This window comes from Balaenoptera ricei, chromosome 9 (assembly GCF_028023285.1).
Source record: "Balaenoptera ricei isolate mBalRic1 chromosome 9, mBalRic1.hap2, whole genome shotgun sequence".
Lineage (NCBI taxonomy): Eukaryota > Metazoa > Chordata > Mammalia > Artiodactyla > Balaenopteridae > Balaenoptera > Balaenoptera ricei.
The window spans coordinates 20326475-20343565 of NC_082647.1; the positions used below are offsets into that span (position 1 = coordinate 20326475).

Here is a 17091-nt window from a genome sequence, read left to right on the forward strand (position 1 = left end):
AGTGCAGCCGTTCTGGGTGAAGCCTGGGGTCCTGACTACTCAACCCTCACTTTAGCCTTCCTAGAAACCCTCATGTCACTTCTCTGACTTCTCAGAAGCTTTAGTGCTCATTGGAATATGGCTGGGAACTCATTGGAAAGATAAAATGTGACTATATAGTGGAGAACTTAGGATGCAAGACTCAGGGGGATGTCCCTAGTACAGGCAGCTGGGGATCATTAACAATATAAGAAAAGAGTCGTTTCTCTCCTGTTCTTTCCCTTGGTCCTTTCTTTGAGAGGCTAACTTATGACCAGACGCCAATAGAGAAGATACAAGTAAGCCAATGTGTAATGAATCCATTTCTTCAGTGACTAATCCAGGATCCAGGCTGAATGGGTAGGCCGTGAAGCCAGAGCAGAGGTGATGGACTAAGAAAGGAAAGTCAAGGGACCGGTTGGCGCTATCACGAGGACACACACCTTGAGTGGAACTGAGGCCAAGAGATGTGGAAGGAAAGTCATTCGTTGTGAATGGGGGATAATTTCAGAATTAAAGATGTTAGGTGTTGAGTAATTCAATCATGACATCTGCTGTGCTCCCAAGTTTGAGGATTGTTTTGAGGAAGTTGAAAGCATATCAGGCCAGTGTGTTGAAGGGTCATTCCCACGTATTTTACAGCCTCCCAGTTCGAAGGCCAGGGATGGAGTGGAGAGTGTTAGCAGTGCTTATGGTGGAGGATGGTTGCGGAGCGAGCTTCTCGGTTTCTAGTGGGCAGAAGACTCCTTGGTTGGCATTCTTCTTTGTGCCCTTGCTTTTGCCTCTTATCTTTGAAGCATTTTTTTTCTCTACTTTTCTCGGCCTAAATTTGAATATATTGTCTTGTTCTTTTAGTTCAGAGAGATAAGCAGATTGGGATTTTTCAAAAAACTCATTAAATGCACACACAGGCACATGAGATGGCATAAAAAAGGAGAGTTTTCACAAGAAATGTGAAAGTATAAAAAAATTTCTTAACTAACAGTAACTAGAATATTATGTCATGTAGTTGGGTTGGAGCAGTATGTCTTCAGCACATTTTTTCCTTGTACCTTATAAATCCTCTCTATTTCCTTGTCTGTTTTTTTGTTTTCAGGTTAAGCATAAGAAGCTGGCATTGTATATTCTGTTTTGTAGGTCTCTTCTTTACTGATTCTGGGGTTGTAGGGTATGGGTGGCAAATTACTGTACTCAGAACTCCTGAATTTCAGCATCTATCATAATATTGGCTAAACAGAGCCCTCAAAGCATGTTGAGACTAAAAGTAGAATTTATGTAATAGTATTATAGCTGATTCAGAGGTTCCCGTCCTGGCTTGAGCATTCTCAGACGTTTAAGTGATGATAGTTCATGGCCACAGCAACATGGCTGCCTACAGCAATGTAGGTACCTGGTGACTCCCAACTTATTTACCACATTACCCCCTTTATTGTTGTTGTTCATTATTGTAGAAGACGTGCATATTCTTTGGGTAAAGATCAGAAAATAAATACAGAAATAATAAGATCAGTTAGATTACCGTTATCCAGAGATAATTACTGTTAAGATTCTGGTTTATTGTTTTATATTCCTTTTCATATTACTGAGTCTGTATAAAATATTTATATTAATATGTATATTTGTATTTCTCCAAACATAGATAATAGTATATATAGTTTTATATAACTCTTACAGTAACCTTCAGATTAAAAAAATTTAGACTATATGATAAAGGTCTTTCTATACCAGTAAGTATGTATTTGCATGATCACATTTAATGGTTGAATGTATTTCACTGAATTTTCCTCTAATTATTAACATAATACAGGGATATTATAGAAAATTTAGAAAATGTAAAAGTCACTAAGGAACCACCTCATATCCATAAGGACGGCTACTATTTAAAAAAAAAGAAAACAGACAATAAAAAGTATTGGCAAGGATGTTCTGGGAATGCAAAACGGTACAGCCACTTTGGAAAATAGTATGGTGGTTCCTCAAAAAAATTAAAACTAGAATCACCCTATGATTCAGCAATCCACTCTTCTGGGTTTTTATCCAAAAGAATTAAAAGCAGGACCTCAAAGAGATATTTGTACACCCTTGTCCATCGCAGCATTATTCATAATAGCCAAAAGGTAGAAGCAGTCCAAGTGTCCATCAACAGATGAATGTATAAAGAAAAACGTGTTATATACATACAGTGGAGTGTCATTCAGCCTTTAAAAAGGAAGGAAATTCGAACACCTAATGCAACATAGATGAACCTTGGGGACATTATGCTAAGTGAAATAAGCCAGTCACAAAAAGATAAATACTGTATTACTCTCCTTATATGAGGCATCTAGAGTATTCAGATTCAGAGACGGAAGACAGCAGGGTGGTTGCAAGGGGCTGAGCAGAGGGAGGAATGGAGAGCTTTTTTGTCACTGGAAGTCCAATGTGCTCTCCGTTGCACTGCGGAGCCACCTGGAGAGCTTTTTAATGGGTATGGAGTCTCAGTTTTGCGAGATGAGAAGAGTTCTGGAGATTGGTTGTGCACCAGTGTGAATGTACTTTACACTCTGGAACTTAACACTTCTAAATGGTTACAATGGTAAATTTTATATCATGTGTATTTTACCATAATTAGACCTTAGAAAAAATTACTAAGGAAATAGCATTGTTGCACGTATAGTTAATGTTTAGGGAGCATTAAATTCTTTCTGCTCCTCCACCCCCACCTGCCACGTACACAGTCCAGGTTTCAGATTCTTCATCCCACCATCCAGTATAACATGTGCTGTGGAACATGACTTCAAGTCTGTGTTGTCTGTTAGTGCCTTGATCCCCAGCTGTGGGAGCGGGCATCCTCAGAACCCATGACTCTTGTGAGTGTCACCCTAAGAATTGTTCTGCTGTGAGTGCTGGACCCCCATGGCTGCCATTCTTAACCCTAATATGTGGGACTCTTTTTTTTTTTAATTAATTAATTAATTAATTTATTTTTGGCTGTGTTGGGTCTTCGTTTCTGTGCGAGGGCTTTCTCTAGTTGCGGTGAGTGGGGGCCACTCTTCATCGCAATGCGTGGTCCTCTCACTATTGCGGCCTCTCTTGTTGCAGAGCACAGGCTCCAGACGTGCAGGCTCAGTAGTTGTGGCTCACGGGCCCAGTTGCTCCGTGGCATGTGGGATCTTCCCAGACCAGGGCTTGAACCCGTGTCCCCTGCATTGGCAGGCAGATTCTCAACCACTGTGCCACCAGGGAAGCCCTGTGGGACTCTTTTGAGTGATGGCCAAACATTGATTTGTTCCTCTTTATTTAGTACCCAAATATTGCAGCCAACAAGAAAGTAAAGGCTGGATTTCACACATTTGAAGGAATTGGAAAGCTGTCTTTCAGTAGAACTAGGGGGAAAAAGAACCCAAAACTGATGTAATGTTAGTGCTGTGAGATAAAACTTCTCCTCCCCCTTCCCATCCTCCGCCCACGAACAGTTGACATTTAGATTGCTGTCTCCTTAGATGTGAGTCCAGGCTTTTTTTCCCCACGGTTGTTGTAGCAGCTAGCTTTATGGAAGCTCTTTGAAGGGCAAAGTCATGATGGCCCTGTTGCTAAAGTTTTAAAATAGGATCAGATGAAAAGTTGGCACTTGGAAGAATTGCGTTAGCTGGAGAAGCTGTTGAGTCCTGCTCTTGATTCAAGAAGCGTATACCAGTCCCTCACTGTACCTCTCACTGACTGGTACCAGTATTTTCATCAGCTCTTTCTACCCAGAGGTTTTGGAGAGGCAGTTTACTGATAACTGTATCCACATGAAAATGTTAACTAAAATTCACACGAAAGGATTGCGGCTTAGGAGCAGGAAAGCAACTCTGTAAAGAATGAAGACTAATTAAAAGGACAGAGCCAGGAAACCTGTAAAGTTAATGTGACTTGACATTTGTGTATCTTTGAGATCTCCTACATCTAAATCTAATATTTGCTGTGTCACTAGATTTTTTTTTAAAATTAAAGAGTAAGGGGTTGTGTTTATTTGACTTTGCGGTTATATTTTCTTTTTAAAATGTCAATTAAAATTTTGATTCACTCTTTCTGTCTTATTAAACAATGCTGGTTTAACATTAGTCATTTCTAGTTATAACCACAGAACTGTGTAGTATTTTTTTCTTTTTTAAGCTAAACTTGAAGCCACAATTTACTTACTTAAGGAAATATTTACTTAAATATTCTGAAGCTTATAAAACTAAATGTGAAATAGTTCCCTTCACTTTTTGGACCGATATTTTATTGAGTGCTTTACTGTATGAAAAACACGGTGCAGGATACTAAGGATGCATAAACGAAAAAGACAAAATCTGTAAGGAATTAGTGCAATGTGGGAGACAGATACACGAAAAATAATGTTGAGAAGTGCTAAGTCTGGGACTTCCCTGGAGGTCGAGTGGTTAAGACTTCGCCTTCTAATGTGGGGGTGTGTGGCTTCAAGCCAGGCCAAAAAACAAAACATAAAACAGAAGCAATATTGTAACAAATTCAATAGACTTTAAAAATGGTCCACATTAAAAAAAAAGGATCTTTTTTTTTTTAAAGTGCTAAGCCTGTGATAGAGCCATGCTACTTATATCCTTGTGAGAATCCTCACTTAAGTGAAAGCAGGGATTTACTTTCATTTAACCCATTGCTGTCTGCATTCGTTCATTCACACATTTGAGAGCCTAATGTATACCGGTGCCTGGCAAAGAGTAAAGAGTCAATAAATGCTTGCTGATTTAATAAATGAAGAATTGAATTTACTACTCAGGTCGTAGAAATGGGAGGAGAGGAAGTGGGAAAGACGAGAAAAGATTTCCTAGGGAAGTGGTGCCCGAGTGGAATCTTGAAATATGAGTAGGAATTGCTTGTATGGTTGAGGAGTAGGGATGGTCCAACCTACAGTATTGCAGGGAAAGGCATGGAAGCCTGGGGACACTGGGATACGACAAGGAGTTGCTGAGTGGGAAGTACAGGGTAAGGAGTGTTGAGGGATGAGGCAGAAGAAGTTGCCAGGGCTGAGATCATGAGGAGCATGTATGCAACCCAAAGAACCATGGACTACATACACGCAAAGGTTTGAAATGCAGTGGCAGATGCAGGCATTTTGATAGCTCTCTTTAGTGAAGTGTGAAGGATGGAATAGAAGAGGGAATGAATGGAAACAGAGATCATCCTCTTCTGTGTTCCCCTTCATCACACATTTATAAAACACCTACTATGTGCTACGTGATGTCAGTTGCTGGGGATGCAAAGATGAATTAGATTTGGTTGCTTTTCCTAAGTCTGCATCTCCAGTCAAGTATAGGGTGTGTGGGGAAGGTCATTCGTACCTTGGATTTTTTTTTTCTACTTAAGTTATAATTTTTGAATTTGTAATACCTCATAGTGTTTAGAAAAAATAACACAAAAAAATTAGGGTAATTGGATGCATAAATTCAATTTTTGCAAATTTAAGCTGCTGTTTCACCAAAATGTCACTTTTCATCCCCAGTTTCCCTTTTGTCTGAAATGCTCCAGTGAAGCAGTCAAGAAGAAGAATTGATTAATTTTGTGCTGTATGCTTTTCAGTTCTGTGTTTTGTTTGTGCTTCAAACTGTGACAGTTGAAATTTCATGGTAAAGAGAAAAAGGTTTTGAATTTGGGGTCTGGAGGAAAATGACTAAATTAAAGGAAGTAGATAAGAATACCACTGCTGCCCAAGTATAAGTGAGGTTCTGCCCAAGGGCAAAGAATACACTTGGGGTTGTAATTTTGAAATGATCAACGTAGTTCATGCTCAAAAGTTCTGTGTTGAAGAAAGGTAAGGGTGATCGCTTGGGGCTTTTAGTATCATTAAAATTAACCAGGTAAATGAAGTTGCAGTGTAGCACTGGTTATCCTGGGTTCTTTTCTTGGGCACTTAAAAATCCTTTTTAAAAATGTTTGCTATTTTGGACTTCCCTGGTGGTGCAGTGATTAAGAAACCACCTGCCAATGCAGGGGACACGGGTTCGAGCCCTGGTCCAGGAAGATCCCACATGCCGTGGAGCAACTAAACCCGTGCGCCACAACTACTGAGCCTGTGCTATAGAGCCCACGTGCCACAACTCCTGAAGCCTGTATGCCTAGAGACCGTGCTCCGCAACAAGAGAAGCCACTGCAATTTGAAGCCTGTGCACCTCAACGAAGAGTAGCCCCCGCTCGCTGCAACTAGCGAAAGCCCGTGCACAGCAACGAAGACCCAATGCAGCTATTAAAAAAAAAAAAAAAAGTGCTATATTTTTGGGGTGCAATTTAGTAGTTCAGTTATAATCTCTATTAATACACTCCCTCTGGTTATATATGCCCTGGGCTGGTTTTCTTGCTATAGACACAAATCCCCAATTGTTCTGACATGCATGGCATATTAATTTGCTTTGAATGCCAAAAATGAAGTTAATGATTTTGAGCTTTCACTTTCGAGGACTATTTAAATACAGAATTTCTGCTTTATGTCAGAGATTTAAGCCATTTAGGCATAAGATATTTTCCTCAATGTTATTGGTGAGAATGGGACCTAGGATCCATCTGCAAGCGCGTTCTTCCTGTCTCTTGCTCAGTTCCTATCTTACCAGGAAATGTAAAGGGCAGCGGCCCTCAAGACAGGTGGGAGCAGAGGCATACAGCATCATTTTGCCTCCTGTGTAAATGTTTGGATTCAGCAGGCCATTATAGTTTCCAGGACAAAGCATCCGTATCCCATCTTCTCCCTTTATGTACTTTGTTATCTTGTGTGCTCTTTACTTCCTGTGCGTGTTAAAGCAGCATGACTGTTGTCAGCTGGAATGCACACAGCCCTGTGAAGATACTGTTAGTCAAATATTCCATGGAGTGGCAGGGCAGCTTCTGGTATGTTTGTTTGCCACAGTAGTAGAAAAAGAGAAACAAGTTTTGTCTCAGTATGCCAATCTCATCTTTACGTTAAGAGCCCAGAAAGAATAAGACTGCTGTTGCAGATTTCAGTATTGCTTGTATAACGAAATCTTAACCAGATGAATGTATTTCTCAAACGTATGTAGTCAAACCCCTTCCTCATCAAGATTTGCAGGAATACCTAGGATCTTAACATTACCAAATAGCCTGAGAGAAACCTGATGTCATGCTGAACAGATACTGAAGGGCCTGGAGGAGAGAATGGCTGAGCGTTCTTTTCAGAGTGGAGATTAAATCTCACTGTCGAGGTTGGTGAGTCTGTCCAGTGAACACAATGTAGAGGTGACTGCAATTTGCTGGTGTTGCTTTTTTTGAAGGAACTATCTCAGTCTGTGTGACCTGTTGACAAAGTGGTTAGAGGAGAGTTGAGTATAATGCTGTTGACGTTCTTGCCAACAAGTAGTTGTAGTTAAAGACAGCTGTGAAGAGCACCTCTGCTTAGAGTGTGCTGTCTGTTGTCGTTCTGAATGCACTTTAAAAATTCATCAAGTTTCTTGCAAACTAGTTGGCTCAGGGCAACACCTGTTGAGTGGTGTCATATGTTGTATCCCTGCCATAAATAGCTTATTGACATCCCATCAGTTGGGTCATTATGGGTGTCAAGGTGAGGTATGGAGAGCATTGAATAAAAATCCGTAGGTAGCTAAGGTACTAAAGGGCTGGTTATAATTCCATCTCTTTATAATGCCCTGGCATTTATTGTTAACTTATTTGCTTCACTGCCTGGTCTGTGATGAACTGTCATTTGGGCCTTGGAATTTTATTGAAGTGACATCATAATCTCATCTCCTACTGAAGAGGCTAAGAATTATGGCCCTCAGTGTTTGCTTTAACCTGTAACAGATTAAAAGTTTAACAGAAGCATAATGAAGTCTATCAATCCTTCCAAATCCCAAAGAAGAGTTTTGCACATTATGTTTTGAATGAGACTCTAAGGCAAACGTGCTCCTTTTTGTTCAACAGCAGTCTTTCCAGTTTGTCTCCCTGGCAAGTCTCAGAACTGTCAGTTTTTTGTTTTTAATTTTATTTATTTTTGGCTGTGTTGGGTCTTCGTTGCTGCGCGCGGGCTTTCTCCAGTTGTGGTGAGTGGGGGCTTTCCTTCGTGGCGGTGCACGGGCTTCTCATTGCAGTGGCTTCTCCCGTTGCAGAGCACGGGCTCTAGGCACGCGGGCTTCAGTAGTTGTGGCACACGGGCTCAGTAGTTGTGGCTCATGGGCTTAGTTGCTCCGCGGCATGTGGGATCTTCCTGGACCAGGGCTCGAACCTGTGTCCCCTGCATTGGCGGGCAGATTCTCAACCACTGCGCCACTGGGGAGGTCCCAGAACTGTCAGTTTTTATATAGCCTTGGAGAATTGCTTTCAGCCTGTGGTGCGTGGACCTCTAGTTTAGTGAATTCAGTAGTAAATTGAAGAGCAGTAATGTTTACTAGGTGACATACCATGTGCAGTGAGGTCTGCTTCATTTTTGTTTATTGGACATTAAATTCTTCACAGTGCTGAAGAACATCCTTGAGCAGCTCTGTATTTATTTCTTTTAGGTATCCCTGCTTTTGTTGCTTAGATATGATTCCTAAATGGGATTGAGTTATGTTCTTTCTGTGTTTCTTGATGTTTTGAACTGTGCCCTGCTTTGGGGGGTGGGAGGGCTTATTGTCATGTAGCCTGGGGTTATTCCCTTCACCATAAAGACATTCAACATTTTGTTCCAATGTGACTCTCTCCACGATTTTCTTTACTAACTATATTTTAAGGATGACTTCTTCTGAAAATACCAAGGGGCAGAATTACCAAATGAAGTAAGGCCTCCATTCTCCAGAGAGCAGGAATCTGTTTACAAACCTGCAGTATTTATTACATACCTCATTTAGCTCATTCATCATTTTAATAGAAAAATGAGTCATTTTAGATGATTCTGAAATAATGCGAGGTAAGCTACATAGCCCCAGGCAGAATATGATTTACTCAGCCACCAAGCTGTTTTCAAAAAAATAAAATGGAATGATCAGCACCAATAATTTATGATTACTTGTGGTAAACTTATCAGATGTCTTCATTGTCATAGAAATTTGTTGATGAGATTAAAAGTTTAGAGGAGTTTTCTAGCAAACTTCTCCCTGTTCGTCCATCTTTTACGACAAGTGGTTGCAAGGTTCTGTACTTAGCTGTGTGTTTAAATTTCCTCTGCCTGCTTAAAACAGTGACTGTAAATTTAATTCCAGATTTGTGTTGAATATTCTCTTGATAAGAAAGAACACCAATCAGTGTCACAGGGCCAGTTTTATTGGAGATTATTATAAACCTGTTTGTATACATTTTCTGCTTAGACATTAAATGTTGATCTTTTTACAGTTTCCTTAGCCTATCTGATCTCAGGAACACAGCTAGCTGATGGCCTGGAATCATAACTCCGAAATCGAAATGAGTCACAGAGTGTTTCTAGGTAGTGCCATAATGCTCATGGCCTATATTAATAACCAGCATCACAACAAAAACAGTTGGTACTTGTTTCTAGTATTCCTCCTTTAACTAAGAGCTTTCAAGTCCAGCAGCTTACTTGGTGTTAATAAATGTTTGATATGGGTAGGACATCTATTATTTCTGTTTCAAAAAGATTGTAAACCCAAAGTTTGCACAAAGATAGAGCCAGAGCTACAAATTGGATCCCTACTGCCTAGGTGATGTTATTTGGCACACAATTTAGCAAATTTAGTTATTATTATGTTTTTAGCCTGTGGTGGATTGGGCCCACTGTATTAGAAAGGGTGAGGGGCTTTTAGGCACAGGCACATGGACAAAGCAGAAATTACCACAGACATAAACAAAAACAGGCACCCAAAAATCACACATATGATGAGGATACACAGGACTACAAAACATCATAGCGTGATGGGCCTACTCACCATAGAGGCAGGCAGCCCTGGCCACTCTCATAGGCCTCGTGTGTTACTGCCTAGTGAAATAATGTATTCATAATCATAACACTGTCAGGGGCTAAGAATAACCTGTTTAAAAGCAAGGAATGTAGTAATACATATTAGAACTAAAGTTTCCATCTAAACTGTTGTGAATTGAAAAAGCTTTTGGCACTTAAGGTAAATTTCAGTATTCCAAAAAAATTCTCTCGTGTGAATCTCTACATTGCAAAGAATAATGAAGTGTTAACTGTATACTTTTATAAAGTCTATTTTGAGTGGACTTATTAAAACAAAGTTTGTTATGGTCTGTTCTATTTTGGGAGAGGTTGATAGAGATACAAAAGGACCTGGTTTATAGCAGTTATTCATTCCCTTGCCCTCAGAACACCGAAGTATAAAGGCAGAAACTTTCCTTTTTTCCTTTTTTTATGTGCAATGTTACTTTTTATTTCAATGTAATCTTGTCTTGGCATGCTTTGTTTCCGAATACATCAGTTTTCATGTTTCTTTGGCTTTTTCTCAGGATTTATGAAGGGGGGAGGGTAGATTTTAGCTTTTTCAGGTAAGAGATGATTAGGTTATTTTCTGCTTTGGATAATAAAGATGCATTAGTCTGGCAGGATGCTTGTTGAGGGGAATAGAGATAGGCTTGCTGCAGTAGATTATAATTTTTTAAAAATTAATTAATTTGATTTTTGGCTGCGTTGGGTCTTCATTGCTGCACGCTGGCTTTTTCTAGTTGCAGAGAGCGGGGGCTACTCTTCATTGCGGTGCACAGGCTTCTCATTGCAGTGGCTTCTCTTGTTGAGGAGGATGGGCTCTAGGCACCTGTGCTTCAGTAGTTGTGGCACGCGGGCTCAGTAGTTGTGGCTCGCGGGCTCGAGCGTAGGCTCAGTAGTTGTGGCACACAGGCTTAGTTGCTCCGCGGCACCTGGGATCTTCCCGGACCAGCTTGAACCCGTGTCCCCTGAATTGGCAGGTGAATTCTTAACCACTGTGCCACCAGGGAAGTCCCTTGCTGCAGCAGATAATTTTTAAGAGTAAATGTAATATACGTTAACAATGTCTACTTCATTCATGCAGTGGATTCAGTCAGTTTTGTGGTTTGTGTTTTCATTGAACTTTGGGAAAATTCAGAGTGATGATATTCCACAGGTTTTTCTTGTAAAGTCTACGCACACGCATATGTGTGTGTGCACACATACACACGTTTTTCTGAATCATTGGAGCGTGGGTTGCAGACATCATGCCAATTAGCCCCCTTAGTATTTCTACCCGTTAAAAATTAGTGTGTTTCTTACATTACCAAGTACAGTTGTCAAAGTCAAGAAATTTAACATTGATGTAATATTTTAATTTTTAACCAAGATTCCAGTAATGTTCCTTATAGCAAATTTTCCTCCTGGAACAGGGTATATTCTAGGGTCATATATTGCATTTATGTAGCTGTCATGTCTTAAAACATTTTAAACATGATTTGCAAACAGTAGGATCAAGACAGGTACTGTGTTAACCTCGATTAATGAATTCTTGCTGTCATTGCTAGAGTTTTAGAAAGATGAAAGAAGGATGGATGCAAAGAGGTGAAGAGTTTCATTCAGACATATAGATTAATATTATATATTGTGGGTGAAGGAATAATTGTTTTGGATATTTTCTTTATATGAACCAAAACTAAAAGAACTTAAATGCTTTTGCCAACATCTGTGTAGATTCCATGTCTTTGAAATGTAGCAGGCATCCAAGTTGTATCATTAAAAATTATTAGAGAGTAAACTGTTTTACTGTTTTTCTCCAGAGTTTTTTGAACAGTAATTTTATCTGAAATAGCCTTCCCTCCGCACCTCCCCCGCCCCACGCGCCCAGGTACTACTCCATGTAATTTTAGGGAAATTGTTTTTCTTCTTTATGCCTTTTGTTTCCATTTGTTTAAAATGAGGACAAGGTTGTGACTGTACTTTTCTTTCAAGTCTGTTACCTCGATGAATAAATATATAAATACAGGAGTTCTTAGAGAATGCAAAGTTTTATATACTTATAAATTGACTTTTCATAAAGTAATTTTGTTTTATGAATATGTTACCAATTCCAAGAGTCACATCTATTTTAATTTTCTTCAGTTATTAAAAACAGTCCATTTAAAAAAAGAAAAATAAAGTTGAAAGCCTGTGTTTCCTTGGTTAAATTGGATTTTTGTTATTGAAAACTTATTCTGATTAGTAGAAGTGATTTAATCATAGTCACAGTATAAATGCTGTTAGCAGTCACTGTATATTGAAAGGGTCAAAATGAGAGGGGTCCTTTTCTTGGATATAAGAAGATGGGATTTTTTGGCTACTATGTGTTTATTGGCTTAGAATGAAAACTCAGACCATTTTTAGGAAAATAAACTTAAATTGATATCATTTAACATATATATATATATATACAGTCAAATTAAGAGACACAGAAATTGATCTACTTTATAACTTTAAAAAATGACTGTTAAATGCATTTCTTTGTTAAATTTCTGTGTTAAATGCCCTAAATTTCTGAGTTATAGTAAACCCTTTTGCTACCTCTAAGTTCAAAGATTCGTCTTTTCAAATGCTTACTTCATTTTCCACTTATTTCCCATTTGTTTCTTTAACTCATTAAAAATCATTTGTTAATTTTTAATATGACCATTGTATCTCTACCTTGCCCATTCCTGACATAATTTTTCTTTCTTTCCTAACATCAACCCCCATGTTAAATTTGCGGCCCATGGACAGTGACATTTTTGGAATGTTCCTTGTCATGCGTGGGGGTCGGGAGAATGTATTGGTGCTTCAAACTTTTTCTTTTAACTCCTTGAACAACTTAATATATTTTAAAGAAACTGGCTCCGTTCTAACCCTGAAGGCACCAAAAAGAACAAGTTCTAAACAACATCCTCCTGTAGAATGCAGCATATTTTCACCATGTATCTGCTCCATCTTGGAGATCACCATTTCCAAGGTGTATCTTTAGCTCTGCACATGCTCTGCGTGTATAACGTTGCCTCCCCACTCTTCTCCTCCCTCCTCTGAGTTTTTATTTTTTCAGCGAGCCTTGGGAACATGTACACAGGCCTGTACAGTGAGTGACACAGCAAAAGCAGACTCTTGAAGTAGTCAGGTTTTGTCCTTGTAAATGACATGGGTCAAATGCATGTGGTGGATTAAAATATGTTCACCCTGACAGAAATCTTTTACTTGAAGCGAAAAAGCCTCCCTTCAGTTCTGATCACAGCAAAGGTTATGCTGCTGCCAGTGAGGGTGACTTGCCAAGACTGCCAGTTTCTCAGGCTCTGTTCTGTAGATACGTTTGTCACTTGATTCTCAGCTTTGAGTTGGTTATAATCTTGTCTTGGCATGCTTTGTTTCCGAATACATCAGTTTTCATGTTTCTTTGGCTTTTTCTCAGGATTCATGAAGGGGGGAGGGTAGATTTAGCTTTTTGTCTGGCAAGTAGCAAAGTCTGTTTGACTTCCCTAATCAATAATTGTAAAATAACTGGAAACTGATCCATGCCAGCCGTAAATCCATCCATGCATTTCTATTAATGTCTGTCATCCTAGAGAAGCTGTACAAAAGATATTCCTGTCCCCATGTCACTGAAGACAGGACACAAGCAAGTATAACAGGCTGCTTGTGTATTAAGGGGTTGTTGTTAAAGTGTCCACAGTTTGATACAAGGCTTTGGGAGCTGTTTCCCAGGTTTGTGGTATAGACATTGCTGGAAGTTGAAAAAAGTTTGTCACATGAGCATAACCTAGTTTGGGGGCTTAGAGCTCGTCCTGCATGTGGGCAGAGTAGTGATGTGATTTGACACTATTGTCAGGTTATGCCTCCCCCAAAGTATACTTTTTACTGATCTGGCATTGCCTCACACTCATCTCAGTTTGATCTGGAATTCTTATTTCCCTCTCTCTCATTAAAGGGGAAAAGTGCTGAGTGTTCAGTTTGACCGCTGTTGATAGACACACCTGTTACCTGGGCACAAAAGATGTTAGTTGATATTTGGGGAAAGGAGGACACACCTTTTCCTCCTCTCCCAGTTACCATGATGAGGTATTAGTGTGTCACATTGCCACCGTGTCACTGTGGAAGTTTTATTATAAGGCCTTAAGATTCTAACCAGACAGGGCACTTTCGTTTTGGGAGGTCTGATCTGAGCTTGTGGAGCGCAGGAAGAGTCTCCTTTCAGTAACTTAGAGACAAGGGAGAAAAAGTCATCTTAGATAAAGTTCAAAACATACTCTGAGTGACTTCAGAACAAGACTTGCCTGTCATTGATTGAACATATTAACACGTCTAAAGAAACAGTATGTCAATCTTGATTTTTTTTCAGTCTTTAAAGTTTTAAAAAGATTATTTAATATCATGGGACTAGTTTACAATATGATGTTTAGTAGCATAAAAGCCAGCATGCTCTTTAATATTTGTATATCTGCCCAGACAGAAAGCTTGGTATAGGATTGTGGTTTTTTTTTTTTTTCTTTCTTTCTTTTTTTCCTTATATTTTTTAAACAATTTCTGTGTTTACCTGATTCTCTGAATTGAATAAGTATTAATTTACTTATATATAGCAAAAAAAAATAGATATCTTCAGTCATTACTTATTACGTTAGAGCTTTATATAGAGAAGGAAAGAAAAGATTCAAAAAGATAAGCAATTCTTGAGTCCATCCCACCGCAGCCCTGGTTTAACAATTGTCTGGTCCTGGTGGACGCCTGCCTCTTGTGCAGATCCTTAATGCAAGCTGTCTTAGTTTCATGCCAGCACATTTTCAGGTCATAAAGCTCATCGAATAACCATCCAGTTACGATTTGGCTTTCCACATAGATGACCTGTAGAAAGCACATGTCTTGGCTGGACGTCCCACATGCCTGTTCTTGGCAGGTGTGGTTCTTATTTTAAAGTGATAATTTGGCCTTTTAGTTGATTTGTAAGTCTCTGTAAACTTCTAGGCCTATTAGCAAACTAGGCTTCTAAATGTGCAGTACCAAGTTCACCAAAATAATTAATTCTTCACTGGGGCCTTTTGACAGGTGGCCCGAAGCCGTTTTCAGTAATAGCCCCTGTGCCATGTGCCAGGTTGGGCCTCTCTTCTCCCAAATGTCGTTGAATAAAGGGAATTGAGAAGCGTGTGCTCTGGAGGACATGCCCCTTGATACGAGAGCCTCACAGTCAGAGTACTGTGGCTGTTTCTTAGTTTTGCTCAGAGTCTGCTGTTTGGGTTCGAGCTCCTTTCTCTCTCCTTTCTCAGAGGCCAGTCAGCCTTGGTGTAGATGGAGGCAGAACCATCTTGCATGGTCACTGTACTTATTGGTAAAACTTGAAGAAACAGTAGAAATCGCCCTGCCTAACCTCCTCTTCTTCTGTTTGTGAAGAGAGAGGCCCAGGGCTCTTAGGGATAGAGTGACAGAGTGAGGACCAGCACTTAAGTCTTTCTCTAGGATGTTTTTCATCTTCTTCAGTCATGATTTCCAGATAGGCTCCAAGGATTGCAGGCCAGAGAACAGAAAGGTCAGGGATCATTCTACAAGCTTGGACTGGCTTGAGATTAGAAGCCTCATTGAGGATGGGCAGCCTCCCTGCATCGTAAGCCAGGCATGCAGAGGGCCTTTGGGATAGATGGCTCTTCAGGAGAGTGATGTGGATGCATGTTTATCTTTGTATAACCAGCTCTTCTGTCTCTCCTTTATATATTGCAGTTTTCTCAGCTGCCCGTTCTACCACTTATCTATCTCCTCACCTAAGAGCCTTCAGTATCTGGGCAAAGATTAATGTTATAGCTTCCTAGACAGTGATACTGGTGCCTATGCCATAATTTCTCTTAAATACTGGGGGAAAGGCCCATATTATTTGTCAGTTATCTTCAAGGCCACTATTATGAGTACTGAGGTAGTGAGTCAATGTCCCTGACTTCTCTCTGTTCTTACCTTGAAACAAAGAGGCAGCAATATGGTCATCGAATACAGTGAATAATGATCATTGATAGACCTCATTGTATGATTACGAGATTATATTGTACTTATGTGGAATTATAGCAAAGCTCTTACAGTAATTTAAAACATAGCTTGCCCATCATAACCAGTGCCCATTAATTTAGCAAGCGTGAACTTTCTCTTCTTGCTTTTCCCTCATATGTATATACCTATGTGTGTGTTTGTGTATGTATGTATTTCATTTGCATTTGTATTTAGGAATTATTCATTTAGAATCTACTGTATGCTAGGCACTGTGATCTATATGCTGGGGATACATCAAAAAATCCTCAACAACAACAAAAAACCCTGCCCTAATGGAGTTTACATTTATTAGGAGGAATTGTCTGAAACTATGTCTGAAATAGTTACAGATTAGGGAGAAAGGGAGTTAACCCTAAGGGAATAAAAATAATTAACTCAGTATTTAATGCCCTAATTCAACCTTTTGATTTTTTTTTTTTTTTTGGTATGTGTGTGTGCTACCTTATACCTATAGATTGCTTTATAACTATTCAGGGCATTTGAACTTTTATATTTGAGTTTGAAAAATTTTGATAATTGGGTGAGATGACAAAGTTTTTGAAAACATTCTTTAAAACTTCATAACACTATACAAATATTAGGCTTAATATTCGGTAAATCTGTATTAGGGTTCTCCAGAGAAACAGAACCAGTCGGGTGTGTGTGCGCATGTGTGTACGTGTGTGTGTTATATACACGTACACACACACATATGTAAAGATTGATTTATTTTAGGGAGTGGGCTCATGTGATTGCGAGGGCTGGCAAGTGAACCCAGAGAGGAGTAGATGCGACAGTCTGGAGGCAGAAATCCTTCCTCTCTGGGGGAACCTCAGTCTCTTAAGAACTGCTGCTGCCCTTGTGGCCTTTCTGTGCAGGACTTTGTAGCATGTTGGAGCTCTGCCTTATGAGCAGTTGGGTCCAGAGCTGTGGGTCCCTCTGGTCTCTAAGCATGGTAGCATCCTTTTTGTTGAGATGCCAGAGGTAGCACAGGTGAGGGCTAAAGTGGCACGTGTTGGCACTGTCACTTGCTCTCACCTCTCAACCACTTCTCAATAATATTTGTCTCTGGGTGATTGTCTCACCCTAACCTCTGACCGTGTAACTGCAGAGATTTGGGTTCTACCAGCTCTAGCCATTTCCTATACATGCTCTGAAACTCTGGTGCCAGTGAAAATTGCTAGTATTGTGGCCAT

At 39.7% G+C, this 17091-nt stretch overlaps 1 protein-coding gene across 1 annotated transcript in view; it reads left to right on the forward strand.

Moving 5' to 3' along the window:
- CHCHD3 (coiled-coil-helix-coiled-coil-helix domain containing 3) overlaps positions 1–17091 on the forward strand; it is a 279252-nt gene that overhangs the window by 105988 nt on the left and 156173 nt on the right. The gene's annotated exons all lie outside the window — the stretch shown is intronic.